The sequence below is a fragment of the Labrus bergylta genome, chromosome 6, assembly GCF_963930695.1.
Source record: "Labrus bergylta chromosome 6, fLabBer1.1, whole genome shotgun sequence".
Lineage (NCBI taxonomy): Eukaryota > Metazoa > Chordata > Actinopteri > Labriformes > Labridae > Labrus > Labrus bergylta.
This window is the reverse complement of record NC_089200.1, coordinates 31,999,437-32,014,799: the sequence shown is the minus strand read 5'-3', so window position 1 is coordinate 32,014,799 and position 15,363 is coordinate 31,999,437. Positions and strand designations below refer to the sequence as shown.

The window sequence follows — 15,363 nt, the reverse complement described above, 5'->3', positions numbered from 1 at the left end:
ACATAATGTCATCTACAAGGGCGCCAAGTCCCTTTGTGTCTGCATATCATGATTTTCAGCCACGCTAGTGGCAGGACTCTAGTGATGGCTGTTTCTTTAAAAGGTGACATATTCTCTAAAATCCTCTTCTCCATATTTCTCTAACTCTAACATGTGTCTCTAGTCTGTCTACAAACCCCCCAATGATGAGAAAAGTCCATCCTCTCCGTCTTCTGCCTGCTCCACTTTTCAAAAAATGTGTGCTCAAACAGGCCATTTGGAGATTTTCCCTTCATGACATCACAAAGGGCAGTAGTCCCTCCCCCAGGTGGGTGACACTCCCACAGCTAGGTGTTTGTTCTGCCTTCTGAGTCTGCCTTCTCACTGTAAACAATAGGACATGGAGCAAGAAAGACTGAGACACCCGAGTCCTTCCAGAGAGGGGGCGTGGTCAGACACAGCTGATTTACATATTTAAAGGTACAGACACAGAAACAGCCTGCTCTGAGCAGGGCTGAAATAGAGGGGTTTATAGACATGATCAAATACAGGATCAGAGTGGATTTAGAACAAGAAACTTCACACACATGTTTTGAGGAGATCTGAGATTTATTTAAACTGAAGAGGAGGAGGATATGTGACCTTTATCATTTCATTTAATACAGATCTTACTGATTGATCCTTTAAACAGCGTTTCTGCCGACTCACTGTCGTACACCTGCTCAGTCAAAGTTTGAGATTTTGTTTCCTGATAAACGATAAGTCGTCATCAGGCAAAGTCGACAGTCTGTGCGACCCCCCCCCCCCCGACTACACTCACTCTAATGTAGACACAACAACATATAAAGCTGAAAAGAGCAAGTATTACACATGACAATCTAACAGGCCTCAGAGCGCAGCAGTCTTACATCTGCCCTGATGTAAGTATAATTTGAGTCTAATAACAGGATGTAGGCAGCGGAGACGAGCAATCAGAGGACTGTTTTTACCAGGGAGACTGGAAATACATGCATAATTATGGATGTGTAACACTGAGTGTGATAATGGAGGAAAGGCTCATGAGGGCGAGAGAGAGAGAGAGAAAAGAGAGGTTCAGACCCAACAAACACAGGGCTCATCAATTCTCTCTCTGTAATCTACATCAACAAAATCATACTCAGCTGACGCGGCGATTAAATTTATGTAAACTAGAGAAATGTCCAACAGCAGAGTCAGTCTGAGAGTTTTGATAAAGAAACCATCAGTAATGAGTTAAAAGAATCCTCATTTGGTGTGTTGGCCTTGGGCAGGATAGAAGCTTCGTCTACAGCAGCTCTGAAAGACTGTTTTTATGTTTTTAAAGATGGAGGCAGTATAAATGTTTGTAAACATTCAAATTAAGCCCCTCCTCCTCCCGGGCTCACTGCAGGACATAGTGTGTACGTTTACTGCTTGTAGCTACACTGCAAGCTAATGCACGCTAGCACAAGCTAACCGCCGGTGTTTATCACCTGCCTGTCCAACAGGAAGTAGACCAACTCCACGTCCACGAGTAAAAGACAACAAAAGGTTCACCCTCGTTTTAGAACGAGCTTTATCCACTTGGCGTTTCTCCTCACAATGATTATATTTTTTATCCACTCTTAAACTCACCTGCTGCGCTGTCATTGGCTGGAGGAAAGACACCAGCTCCGCCCAGAAACGTGCCGAGTCAACCAAAACAAAGCAGAACAGTAAAATCCAGTCAGAGGACAGAGTCTCTGCAGACACAGTCACCACCACACATGTATGGAGGCCCAGAAGAGACGATGGAGCAGCTTCACTTTAGGAGAAGTCTGTCTTTTATTTTGAAGGAACAAGCTGCTGACTCTGGCTTCACTTTAGGAGAAGTCTGTCTTTTATTTTGAAGGAACAAGCTGCTGACTCTGGCTTCACTTTAGGAGAAGTCTGTCTTTTATTTTGAAGGAACAAGCTGCTGACTCGTTCATTTATATGTTTGACAGTAGATCTTTATGATGATCAGCCTCGTTAATGACCTGGTCATGTGAGAGAGATAAGCACAGCTTCATCCCTGGTTATTGCCAGTGCACACCACAAACCAACAACAAACACCTGAGATTAAAAATGGCGGATGAGTCATGGACAAGCACATCAAACTGAAATATCTTTGGTTGACTTTCTTAGAGATTAAGAAGACAGCAGGTTGTAGTTTCCTTTGTGTATCAATGAATTCATGCAGAATGGAAAGTAATGATGCAGTGAAAATAAAGTGTACAAACCCTTCAGTGGTTAGCATTTCACACAGGGGGAGGCACGTCCTTTAAACACAGGCTGTCATTGGCTGTAAGAGGCTCTTAACAGTATACCGAAGGCTGTGATTGGCTGATTGAGGTCTCATCAAAAGGTCAGCGAAACAGTTATTTGAAGCAGTCCACGGATGAGGACTTGTTGATCTTCATCCGGTCAAGAGAAGTCCTCAGTTTCTCAACCACCACCATGGTCTGGTCTCCATGAGGGTCTCTCTTCTTCAGTGTCCAGAATCTGGTTTTAATGTGGAGTATGTGGTAGTTTAGCTCTCTTCAGTTTAAAGGCAGCCAGCCAGCAGACAGAGCTGCTGTGTGATACCGACAGCTGAGTCTGACCCAGATCAGATCGATACTGGGACTCCCTGAGGAGGAGCTCGGAAAGAGGCCATTGTACAGGTGACTGTTTGCTATGCTGGCAGAGGCTCCAGCGATCGACTGGCTGTTAATTTTTTTATGCCACAACGGCGTCAGCTCATTGTGTCAAAGTGCGTAAGAGCGGACCTGTAAACATGAGAAGTCCATTAAACTCTGAAGAGCTTGAAACATGAACCCAGCACTCTCATTAAGTGTCGTGATATAAAACAGGAATGTCGCCTTGAGAGGGCTGCTGAGGGGTCGTTTTTAAATCTGAGACAGCGAGGGGACGAGTGTGTGGATGAGAACGTCGTCTGTTCTCTGCAGTTCACACAATGATGCAACAGAACAATCAGCCAGCGGTTCATTAAGTACCTTAGATTGGTCACAGTTTTCCAGTTTGGGTCTGACGGCCCAGACGTTTCTTTGGTATTCCAGTCTGGGGAGTTTTCAGCTATTTTTACAGAAACAGCGATGTTCAGAAAAAATAGCTTTTTCTTAAATTTCAATTTTTTTATTTCACTTTTAAAGGCTTTATATGCGATTTTTAGATCCAGCAGATGTCGCCCTTGAGCACCAGCATGAAACCAAAACAACTGGCTGCATTGTTGTGTTAGCATGCTAATGCTAGCAATCTTTATTATGCTCGTATCTTCACACTGCATGTAAATTTACCTGAAATGAGCGTGATCTAGAAACACAGTTAAGCAGTGAGTACAGTATGTTATTCTTCTTTTCTCTAGTCCCTCAATTAAACAACTTTAATACACGAGTGGAGGAGTCAGCCGGCCGTCCCGCCGATGTAAACAAAGTGAAGATAGGACTCTGAAAACTCTGAAAACATCACAGACAGTGGGACTCGGGTGTTACACCCATTGTAGACAGTCATGACTCACAGAGTTATTTTCAGAGGATATACTTGATTTCTATTACATTTAAGTGTGATCGCATATAAAGCCTTTAAGTGCTTATTAAGTTATTAAGTTCGTTGTATGCTAAACCAAACCGAGAACACCGCACCAAAAGGTTCCATATATCCTATGGAGAATTGTTGTTCACACATTCAGATTGATGGTGAAAACTTACAGGGGCGTAGCTCCTTTCTTTAAGTCTTTGATCGATCTTTGGTCAAAAAAAAAAAACCTCAGAATAAATGCTAACATTTTTAAAAAGATCACATGTTCGGCAGAATCCTCTTCACCATGTTCCTCTAACTCTAATATGTGTCTCTAGTCCGTCTACAAACCCCCCAATGATGAGAAAAGTCCATCCTCTCCGTCTTTTGCCTGCTCCACTTTTCAGAAAATGTGTGCTCAAATAGGCCGTTTGGAGATTTTCCCTTCATGACATCACAAAGGGCAGTAACCCCTCCCCCAGGTGGGTGACACTCCCACAGCTAGGTGTTTGTTCTGAACCTCTGAGTCCGTCTTCTCACCGTAAACAATAGGACATGGAGTGAGAAAGCCTAAACCACCCAAGTCCTTCCAGAGAGGGGGCGTGGTCAGACACAGCTCATTTACATATTTAACGGTACAGACACAGAAACAGCCTGTTCTGAGCAGGGCTGAAATAGAGGGGTTTATAGACATGATCAAACACTCTGTTGAAGTTGTGTTCGTGTCACACAGGTAGACAGACGCCTCAACACAAAGCCAGCTCAATGACAGTCACTAATACTTCACTATGCTGTAATCCTGATCCTGGTCTCTGCGGGTCACTAGACTAATGGTGTGGATTATCAGGATAAGATGACCCCAATGCAAGGAGAGGAGGAGACTGTTTGTCTGGGTCACTCTGCTCTGCTGTGTTACCGTCTCCTAAACACAATCAAACCAGAGAACCGGGAGAATGACGACCAGGACATACTGGACGCCAAGGAGAGTTTACACAGACCTGAAATGCCGTCTGTGTGCGAAAGTTCAAAACAAACACATGTTCAGAAATACTAGCCTACGATTGGACGAGGCCTCACAGGAAATCTTTTTCTTCACACAAAGAAGAGAGTGTCCCTGATGATTGAGGAGTGGGTGAACGTCTTCCACTCTCTGCTCAAAGGTCGTCTGCCTTCACCGTCCCAAACCACAGTCTGTCCCTGACCACCACAGAGTGAAGGCTGAGCTAGTAACACTGTGGAGCCAAAAGAGACCTTTTACGGGGCATTGAGGAGACACGAGAGGAAATGACACAAGGAGAGAACCCGAGAGGAGAGGAGACGAGGGGCGAAGGAAAGGAGACAACACGAGAGCAAAGTATAGGGTGAAAAGGGGAGAGGACACGAGAGGAGAGGAGAGGACATGAGAGGAAAGGACCCGAGAGGAGACGAGGGCAAAGGAAAGGAGACGACACAAGAGCAGGGTTTTTCTTGCATAGAGAATTCTTTGGTGCCCCCCAAAGAGGTTTTACCCAGCGCCAGAGGAAAATCACGAGCGCCAAAAGAAAAAAAAGATGATTCAAATTGCAAATCAAATCTTCTCTGAATGTAAGTTAAAAATATCAATACATCAAACGACTGTTGAACAAGCAGAACATAAACTTAAAAATGACGTCTCTGACTTCTAGCAGTCATCTCTCCTCTCATCCATTTACGCATGTGGCTCGCGCTGGATAGCCAGCTGATTGACTGTTCGTTTCTTTTGACTGGTTCATGACGCTCCGCTGACACCCACAAGCTAAATGAGGGTTGATTTTCTGTTTGTTGAGTTAATTTCAAAGAGTAATGCTCTTCGTGGCGGTAAATATTATCCCAACAGTCATGTTAAAACTAAACTAAACCGTGTATGATGAAGCTGCGGCTAATAACTTACCGTAACGTCAGCCAGCTGTAGTCTGTGAACTTCTCCACACAGACTGTCAAACAGCGCTGTGTTATAGCCAGAAAATATATTTTTATTATTTCTCAAGATTCTGATCTGATCAAATTATCTGTGACTTAAATCTGTGATTATTTGACATAATACCTTAACTCAAATAAATGTACTTAAACAAATGTGTCAGTAAAACCAAAACACAATTTAAAGGAAAAGAGCAGCCATCATAGGAAGAGGGTGAAATGCACTGAGGATGTGACCCCCCCCTCTCCCAATCTCATTACACCCCTCTCCCTTAAAATCCCCCTCCTCCCCTGTTTCACTGTTGCAATAAAAAAAAATTCTTTACCAGATTTAATTGGGGTTTCAGTAACTTAAGCATAGTGGTAATATTGTTTATAAAATGGTCAGAAATAACAGGAAATGGACAGATTTCTGTCAAATAAGGTAATACAGACTGAGACTATACTGTTATACGCGGGTTGAACGTTTACTACAGCGCGTATAGTCACCCCCCAAAGGCCCATTCTGAGCCAGGAAAAACCCTGAAGAGCAAAGGATAGGGTGAAAAGGGACACGAGAGGACACAAGAGGAGAGCAGAGGACCCGAGAGGAGAGGAGAGGTCATCAGCTTGATTCCTCTGTGCTGCTGTTAATAGCCCTCTTTAGACAGGATATCTGAACGTTGCAGAGGCGTAATGGGGGGACGATGTGATCGACCTCTGTACCGTCTTCAGAGGCGCTACAGAGGAGAAACGGTTTCAGCGATGACGGCACTTTAGGGGGCCTAACCCTAACCCCCCCTGTAGTCTGGAAAAGGCTACAGAGAGCAGGATCTTCTGGAGGTGACTCAGAGGAGGTTCTCTACAAGCAGGAACTAATTTTAAACTGCTGCTTATACCTGCACAGAAAGAAAGAAAACATCTCCACCAGATGTTGATGGACAGATGGACCTCGGTGCAGAGACACTGCAGCTCCACAAACACAGAGTGATATCTGCGTCATGTATTTGTATTACATCGTCTTAATTCCACTGAAGCAAACAACTCAAAATAGAGATGTTAAAGCATCAGATGAGAGCCGATTTCATGGCCTTGCATTTTCCCAGCATGCCCCTCACACATGAAGAACACCTCTCTGCAGGCAAGCAAAAAGGCTAACTAGCGGGGAGGAGAGAACTTAGTATTTGTAGCTGCAGGGCAAGAAAACTAATAAATCATACACTGGGGGGATTTTGAAGCAAAACACAAACTGTGACGTTACCGACTAGACGACAACAGAGACAATAATCACCGACTTCATTATGGAACACTGGAATGATATTATGGAGTTTAAAAGGTCACATATTCAAAATCCTCTTCACCGTTTCTCTAACATGTGTCTCTAGTCTGTCTACAAACCCCCCAATGATGAGAAAAGTCCATCCTCTCCGTCTCCTGCCTGCTCCACTTCTCAGAAAATGTGTGCTCAAACAGGCCGTTTGGAGATTTTCCCTTCATGACATCACAAAGGGCAGTAGCCCCTCCCCCAGGTGGGTGACACTCCCACAGCTAGGTGTTTGTTCTGAACCTCTGAGTCTGCCTTCTCACCGTAAACAATAGGACATTGAAAGAAAGCCTGAGACACCCAAGTCCTTCCAGAGAGGGGGCGTGGTCAGACACAGCTCATTTACATATCTAAAAGGTACAGACACAGAAACAGCCTGTTCTGAGCAGGGCTAAAATAGAGGGGTTTATAGACATGATCAAATACAGGATCAGAGTGGATTTAGAACAAGAAACTTCACACACGTTTTGAGGAGCTCTGAGACTTATTTACACTGAAGAAGAGGAGGAGGATATGTCACCTTTAATGGATACCAAAACCGAAGACGAGGGAGATCAGCTTCAGCTGTTAAATGAGATTTTCTAAAAGTACGTGCATGATCTTGCAGCAGTTCAGTGAATTACAGTTTATGGACCTGCATAATGTTACGGGTTGTATCCCCGTGGTTATTGTAAATAAATGTAACGTAATGAAATGTGGCAGAAAGCGCGGAAGAAACCAACACAGACACCAGAAGTGATGCAATTACCGGACCCCCGGGCAGACACCACTCCAATGCTTCCTTGGTAGAAGTTACGCCAAGACGGTGTGACACTGCAGTCATGAGAAACATCTCACCTCCTACAGCTGCACAGTCCCAACACAAAACTAAAGAACATGCAGAGCAGCGATCACTGAGAGAAGAGCACGAGGACAGACAGCAGCACACACAGCGCTTTAAAATAGCTGCTACAGCACACATCCCCCATGTGACATGTCACTAAACTGCGTCATCAGAGTATGACATCAAATAACTTGGAAGAAGGTCAAAAATCCTACATGCACTGAGAATTAGCCACCTGGATAAAAGTGACACGCACAGAGGGAGAGAGAGAGAGAGAGAGTGAGAGAGAGAGAGAGATGGAGGGAGAGTGAGAGAGAGAGAGAGATAATTAAGGTGGAAGCAAATCTGGAAGATACATTTTGCGGGAGGCGACCACCTTTTGTGCTTCTGTCAGCGATTCTGTCAGGCGGTGAACAGAGAACAACACACAGAAGGGGGGAGGTCTGATTGATAGTGACGAACGAGCAGCTGAGCCAGGGGAACCTCTGAGCGAGGAGGAGGTGAGATGAGTTGTAGCTGCTGCCAAGGTCGGAGGTGAGAGGAGTGGAGTACGTATGTGGGGAGAAGATAAGTGAGATTAATGCAGCCGTGCTGACACCAGACTATACGGACAAATTACGACCGACTGCAGAAAAGGAGGAGGAGGGGCTAAATGCTCCGTCAAAAACATCTACACTAATACACTCTCCATGTGCTGTACTATAAAACGAATAAAATTTTTGTTTGGTCTGTCTGCCACACATCTCATTTTATCAACTTCTAGAGCCAACGAGAATCAACCAAGAATATTCCTCCATTATTATTTCCATCAATTTCTACTGAACAATAAATAACATATTGTTTAATATTAAAGGAGCAGTATGTAACTCTGACCCCTAGTGTTTAAAATGGTACTGCAGTCTACATTCTAAACATTGTAGAGAGCTGTCTCTCCCCCTCCTCCTCTCTAGAGTAGATGCTCACACAGGTCACCATGTGGTGGACTCTGAAGCTTCAGTGTTTATCCAGCTCTGCATGGGTCTGTAAACCTTTCTGTGTTCTAACCTCTCTCCATTTTTCAAAAGCATCTCCAATATTGATCCTAGTTTGAGCACGTTTCTGCTCGTGGAGCTTATTAGAAACATGCAGAGGCTTTTTAGGTCGGGTACAATCACTTCTATCTGAACCACTTCTCTTGCCCGCTTCCATCGCTGCAACACCTGTTGACCTGATAACTGCTCTCATATCTGACAAACCGAGGGGCGTCCAAAACGGCCGTGTGGGGGGGGGGGGTGTCTTAAAAGCGTCTACCTTCTCTGGTCCAAACAAATCCAGAGCATTCAGGAGCAGAATCTAAAGTTAGAAGGAGGACATACTGACTGCTGCATTGTTGTCAGAGAAGCCAGCACTTCAACATAGCATGTTTCTTTAATGTCTGATCATATAGTAAGATACCTTTATCATTTTATTCACGAAACATTTCACTGATTGGACCTTTAAAGTGGGTCTAAGCTTTTCTGTATAGACTGTTATGGGCTATCCCTTCAAACCCGTTTGCTGACAGATGTTGGATGGGCGTCGAACCGTGTGATCCACCCCCACTCCTGCTGACAAACTAACATCACCCATAAAATCTGTTATTAGAAGAGAAGACTCACACAGAACTATATGAGCAGTAAAAGGAAGATCTTGACTTTATAAATCTGTTGTGTTGATGACATAATTAACTATGACAACATCCTTTAGTTTTAGCTCCGGAAGCTTTTCTACCTCTAAGTATTGATGGTTGTTTCATTGTTGTATTTTATCTGTATTAATCACTCACGTTTGATAACCAAGCAGCGCTGAATTGATGAGGAATTGACTCCAGGAGGTGAGCTACAGACGGTACACTCTGTACTTGTTAGGCTGCTATATGCTTAAGCCCTGTTTCCACCAAGCGGTCCGATTTGGTTCAGTTCGGTACGGTAAACTCTGAACTTGCTTGTGTTTCCACAGCCAGCCGTCCCTTTATATGGTAAGTGGAGTGTAAGCCAGATGGAGATAGCCACGTCAGCTATGTAACAGTGTGACATCATAGCAGCCCAACACAGTGCAGCCCGCTTTTAATTAAGTTCAACAAAGAAGGAGAACAGGTAAACCAAGGGACCCTTTAGAGTCGGATTGGTACCCTTGGAACAACAAAGAAGGGTACCAAAATAGTAGGATGGTACAGATCCCTTATTTTTTTATTTAACCAGGAAAAGTCTCATTGAGATTAAAAATCTCTTTTACAAGAGCGTCCTGGCCAAGACAGGCAGCAGCACAATTACAGGGTTTCAGACATAAAAAACACTTAACAACAATGAACATAAATACAGGAATCACAAACAGAACCATTCATCAGAATCTGTCATAAGTCATCAGCAACAAAGCGATCAAAAAGAGCAATACGAGTTAGCTCAAACATCTACAGTCAGATGTTTCTGCCTCCAGATCATTAAGACGACCCTTAAAAACATTCAAGGAAACCAGCTTCCGAAGATTTAAAGTATCTTGCCACTGATTCCAAGAAGAGGGAGCAGCATACTTGAACGCCCTTTTTTTTGGTACCATTCCAAACTTTTGACGGTGGAAACACCAATAAATGAGTGAACTAACACCTGGATTGTTGTTGGGGACGGCCTGCTGCTATAGACCCCCCCCACCTCTGTTTGTCCCTATCCTTCTTCCTGACTCTTATCCCATCTGCCCCCCATCCCATTTTCTCCTGTAACATAAGTAAAGTGTTCGAGCGTATCAGGGCAGTGCTGCATGGATGACGCCCATATGCCTTCTCTCAGTAATATTTCAAACCGACTCGACCTGCAGCCGATGAAAGATGAATGAAGCTGAGGTGAAACGGGGTAACGAGGCTCCAGATGTTGGCAGGTTAAAAAAAAGAAACTTAAACGTTTAGCGGTGTCCTCAGCCCTACAACCAACCCAAGTGTTTCACACTGCAGGTCACATCAGGGTCCTCTGTCGCTGCGATGGTCGTAACATTTAGCTGATCTCCCACCCAGTGTCTTTTCCTCTTCAAACATGTGACTGCCTACTTCCTGTTCACCTGAATACATTCAGCAGGGAGGAGGCATCTGATTAACGCTCTGCACTGCTCCCTACCCTCCTCCACTGAGCTCTGTGTTTTCCATCGCATGTGAGGGTGCACCGCCTGAGCAGGAACCCACTTGTGAAATCACCCCGGGTGCAGCATGACACACGTGCCAGTGAGCATGCTAGAAAAAGGAAAAATCTGCAGCCAAAGGCACGCCGCGTCCATCCTCGCCCTGTGTCACAGCTCCTGCTCGTCGAGTAACACTCATCACACAGACAGCGCTGTGATTCGTCAGCTGGTTCTGTGTGGCGGTACACAAGGCTCGTCAAAGTCAGCACTCTCTTTTTTTAACCCAGGGACATAGTAGAGGAACAAACCCCCAAAAAAGGCTTTCATTTTTGATATACCCCTACCCGAGGTAGAACAAAGCACAACCATATTTTTCAACTTGAACATGTCTAGTTAATGAAACGGATGGTTGTATAAAAATATTTCACTGCAAAATAACATTTTTTGGATGTTTTATGCAACTTACCAAGAAATTAAAATAGGTCAAATTAGGGCTTCTCCAAAAGGGACAGCTCTAGCCTTATCACATGCATCTCTGGGAATCAGAATTTCACTAAATTTGCACAGGATGTTCACAGATAGATATTAGTTACAATTAAGCAAAGTTTGTAACTATACCATTTTCATTTTTTGAAACACACTTAAACACACATGTAGTGTAGGTGGAAATTGAAACAAAAATTCAAAAAGGTATGTATATCAAAGTCTGTAAGGACACCAAACATTAAAATATGTCATTTTTATCTTCTTTAGACTGTTATCTCAACATGGTCTTGTTTGCTTTGGTAAACCATTTCACGATATCAGTATAAGTTTAAGTGAGCTCCATAACCAACCAAAACAATCCTCCCAGGAGCTTTAAGAAAACAACTGCTGCAGAAAATAACCATCAACAAGGTCAACCAACCAAACAAAGATACACAACCAAATCAGGACAACATAACCAAATCAAGAAACAACAACCAAAGACACCATAACTAAATTAAGACACCACAACCAAAGACACCACAACCAAATCAAGACAACATAACCAAATCAAGACACCACAACCAAAGACAACACAACCAAATCAAGGCACATCAACCAAAGACAATACAACCAAATCAAGACACCATAACCAAAGACAACACAACCAAATCAAGACAACACAACCAAAGACAACACAACCAAATCAAGACAACACAACCAAAGACAACACAACCAAAGACAACACAACCAAATCAAAACACCACAACCAAAGACAACACAACCAAAGACAACACAACCAAATCAAGGCACATCAACCAAAGACAACACAACCAAATCAAGACAACACAACCAAAGACAACACAACCAAATCAAGGCACCACAACCAAATCAAGACAGCACAACCAAATCAAGACACCATAACCAAATCAAGACAACATAACCTAATTATTATTGATGATGATGGTAATGACGATGGTTTTTGTTTGATAAACATGAATTTAAGATGGTTTCTATACTGATTGAGCTCCCAAGAACAGCTGTCAATGTTGTGCTTTGCCTCTGTGCACTGCCTGTCAGCATTAGTGTCCGATCTGACTTAAAGCTGTTCATTTGCACTTACTGACATCGTTTTCCTCCTCTCTAGATCCTCGCTTTTGTTTTACTTACTCTCTGATGTACGTTGCTTTGGATAAAAGTGTCTGTTAAAGAAATTGTAGAAATACATTCAACACAATCAAATACAGCAAAATAAAGGCAAGGCAACAAAAAGTAGACAATACTGACACAATAACCACATGCAGCCAATGCATCAAAATGCAAGGAAAAGGCATTACCATGTACAGGCAATCCAGACAATAGAACATAGCTAAATGTATATTTAAACAAAAAAGATGTGTGTTGGGTTATATGTTGTCATTTTTCTTAGAATAGATTATATGAATGGAGAATCCGAAGGGGGCTATTATCTTTGGAGGCAGGGCAATGTTGATCAGACGCTAAATGCTCATCAGACTAAAGCCAGTGGGTGTACAATTGATTTTGATGCCTGCGTAAGGTTTCGCCATCTGCAATCTTTTCTATTGATGATCTAGTTATGGTGTCTTGATTTAGTTGTGATGTCTTGATTTGGTTGTGATGTCTTGATTTAGTTGTGATTTCTTGATCTAGTTATGGTGTCTTGATTTAGTTGTGATGTCTTGATTTGGTTGTGATTTCTTGATCTAGTTATGGTGTCTTGATTTAGTTGTGATGTCTTGATTTGGTTGTGATTTCTTGATCTAGTTATGGTGTCTTGATTTAGTTGTGATGTCTTGATTTGGTTGTGGTGTTTTGATTTGGTTGTGGTGTCTTGATTATGTATCAATAAAGCCCAATGGCACCAGTCAGTTATGTCAGCTAGAAACGTGCCTTAAGGACGTTAGGACCTGGATGACCAGACATTTTTTGCAACTTAACTCAGACAAGACTGAAGTTATTGTGCTAGGCCCTAAAAACCTCAGAGAGACTTTTTCTAGTGATTTGACTGTCCTTAATGATATCAGCCTGGCATCTAGCACCACTGTTAGGAATCTAGGAGTTCTATTTGATCAAGATATGTCCTTTAGCTCTCACATCAGGCAAGTTTCAAGAACAGCATATTTTCACCTTCGTAATATATCCAAGATCAGGAATATCCTGTCGCAAAATGATGCAGAAAAACTAGTTCATGCATTTGTTACCTCCAGATTGGATTACTGTAACTCTCTTTTGTCAGGGTGCTCTGGCAAGTCTCTAAAGACTCTTCAACTAGTTCGGAAGGCTGCAGCTTGTGTACTGACTTGAACTAGGAAAAGGGACCACATTACTCCTGTGTTGGCTTCTCTGCACTGGCTCCCTATACAATCTAGAATAGAATTCAAGATCCTTCTTCTCACTTACAAAGCTCTAAATGGCCAGGCACCATTTTATCTTAAGGGGCTACTAGTGCCGTACTGCCCCTCGAGAACATTACGGTCCCAGAATGCAGGCCTACTAGTGGTACCTACAAGTCTCTAAGTGTACTATGGGAGGTAAAGCCTTCAGTTATCGGGCTCCTCTCCTCTGGAATCGTCTTCTAGCCGGGATTGACGGCCTGCCAGAACAACCCACACCCCACACCCCCTCCCCACCGGATTGTTGATGAACGGCCTGCCAGAACAACCCCCTCCCCACCAGATTGTTGATGGACGGTTTGCCTCCCCCCACCCCCTTCACAGGCCCGCAGTCTAGGCCTGTGAAGGCTGTTTCGTCATGAGCTGGGGATCCGGCCGAAGATTTCTGCCTTTTAATGAGGCAGTTTTTTCTTACCACTGTAACTTTTGCTGCTTTGCTAAAAGTGCTCATGATGGATAGGCCGGGTCTTTGTAACATAGCAATAAGTAAGGTCTTTTACCTGCTTTTTGTAACATAACAATGAGTAAGGTCTTTTTACCTGCTCTTTTATAATGTTAACAGACAAACAGTAAGGTATTTTACCTGCTTTTTGTTAAGTGTCTCGAGATAACACTTGTTATGAGGCTGACGCTATACAAATAAAAATTGATTGATTGATTGATTGGTTGATTTAGTTATGGTGTCTTGATTTAGTTGTGATGTTTTGATTTGGTTGTGGTGTCTTCATTAATTTGGTTGTGGTGTCTTGATTTAGTTGTGATATCTGGATTTAGTTATTGTGTCTTGATTTGGTTGTGGTGTCTTGATTTGGTTATGGAGTCTTGATTTAGTTGTGATGTCTTGATTTGTTTGTGATCTATTGACTTGGTTGTGGTGTCTTGATTTAGTTATTGTGTCTTGATTTGGTTGTGTTGTCTTGATGTAGTTATGGTGTCTTGATTTTGTTGTGATGTCTTGATTTGGTTGTGATGTCTTGATTTAGTTGTGATGTATTGATTTGGTTGTGATGTCTTGATTTAGTTGTGATGTCTTGATTTATTTGTGGTGTCTTGATTTATTTGTGATGTCTTGATCTAGTTATGGTGTCTTGATTTAGTTGTGATGTCTTGATTTGGTTGTAATGTCTTGATTTAGTTGTGATGTCTTGATCTAGTTATGGTGTCTTGATTGGGTTGTGATGTTTTGATTTGGTTGTGGTGTTTTGATTAATTTCGTTGTGGTGTCTTGATTTAGTTATTGTGACTTGATTTGGTTGTGGTGTCTTGATTTGGTTGTGATGTTTTGATTTGGTTGTGGTGTCTTGATTTATTGACTTGATTGTGCTGTCTTGATTTGGTTGTGATGTCTTGATTTGGTTATGGTGTCTTGATTTGGTTATGGTGTCTTGATGTAGATATGGTGTCTTTATTTGGTTGTGATGTCTTGATTTGGTTGTGGTGTCTTGATTTGGTTATGGTGTCTTGATTTGGTTATGGTGTCTTGATTTATTTGTGATGTCTTGATTTGGTTGTGGTGTCTTGATTTGGTTATGGTGTCTTGATTTAGTTGTGATGTCTTGATTTGGTTGTGATGTATTGACTTGGTTGTGGTGTCTTGATTTAGTTATTGTGTCTTGATTTGGTTATGGTGTCTTGATGTAGATATGGTGTCTTTATTTGGTTGTGATGTCTTGATTTGGTTGTGGTGTCTTGATTTGGTTATGGTGTCTTGATTTAGTTGTGATGTCTTGATTTGGTTGTGATGTCTTGATTTGGTTGTGATGTATTGACTTGGTTGTGGTGTCTTG

The 15,363-nt window shown here is 42.7% G+C and overlaps 1 protein-coding gene across 4 annotated transcripts in view; it reads right to left on the bottom strand.

The window, feature by feature from the left end:
• The window catches only part of pip5k1ca (phosphatidylinositol-4-phosphate 5-kinase, type I, gamma a), a 52,615-nt gene that overhangs the window by 32,316 nt on the left and 4,936 nt on the right, over positions 1–15,363 (bottom strand). The gene's annotated exons all lie outside the window — the stretch shown is intronic.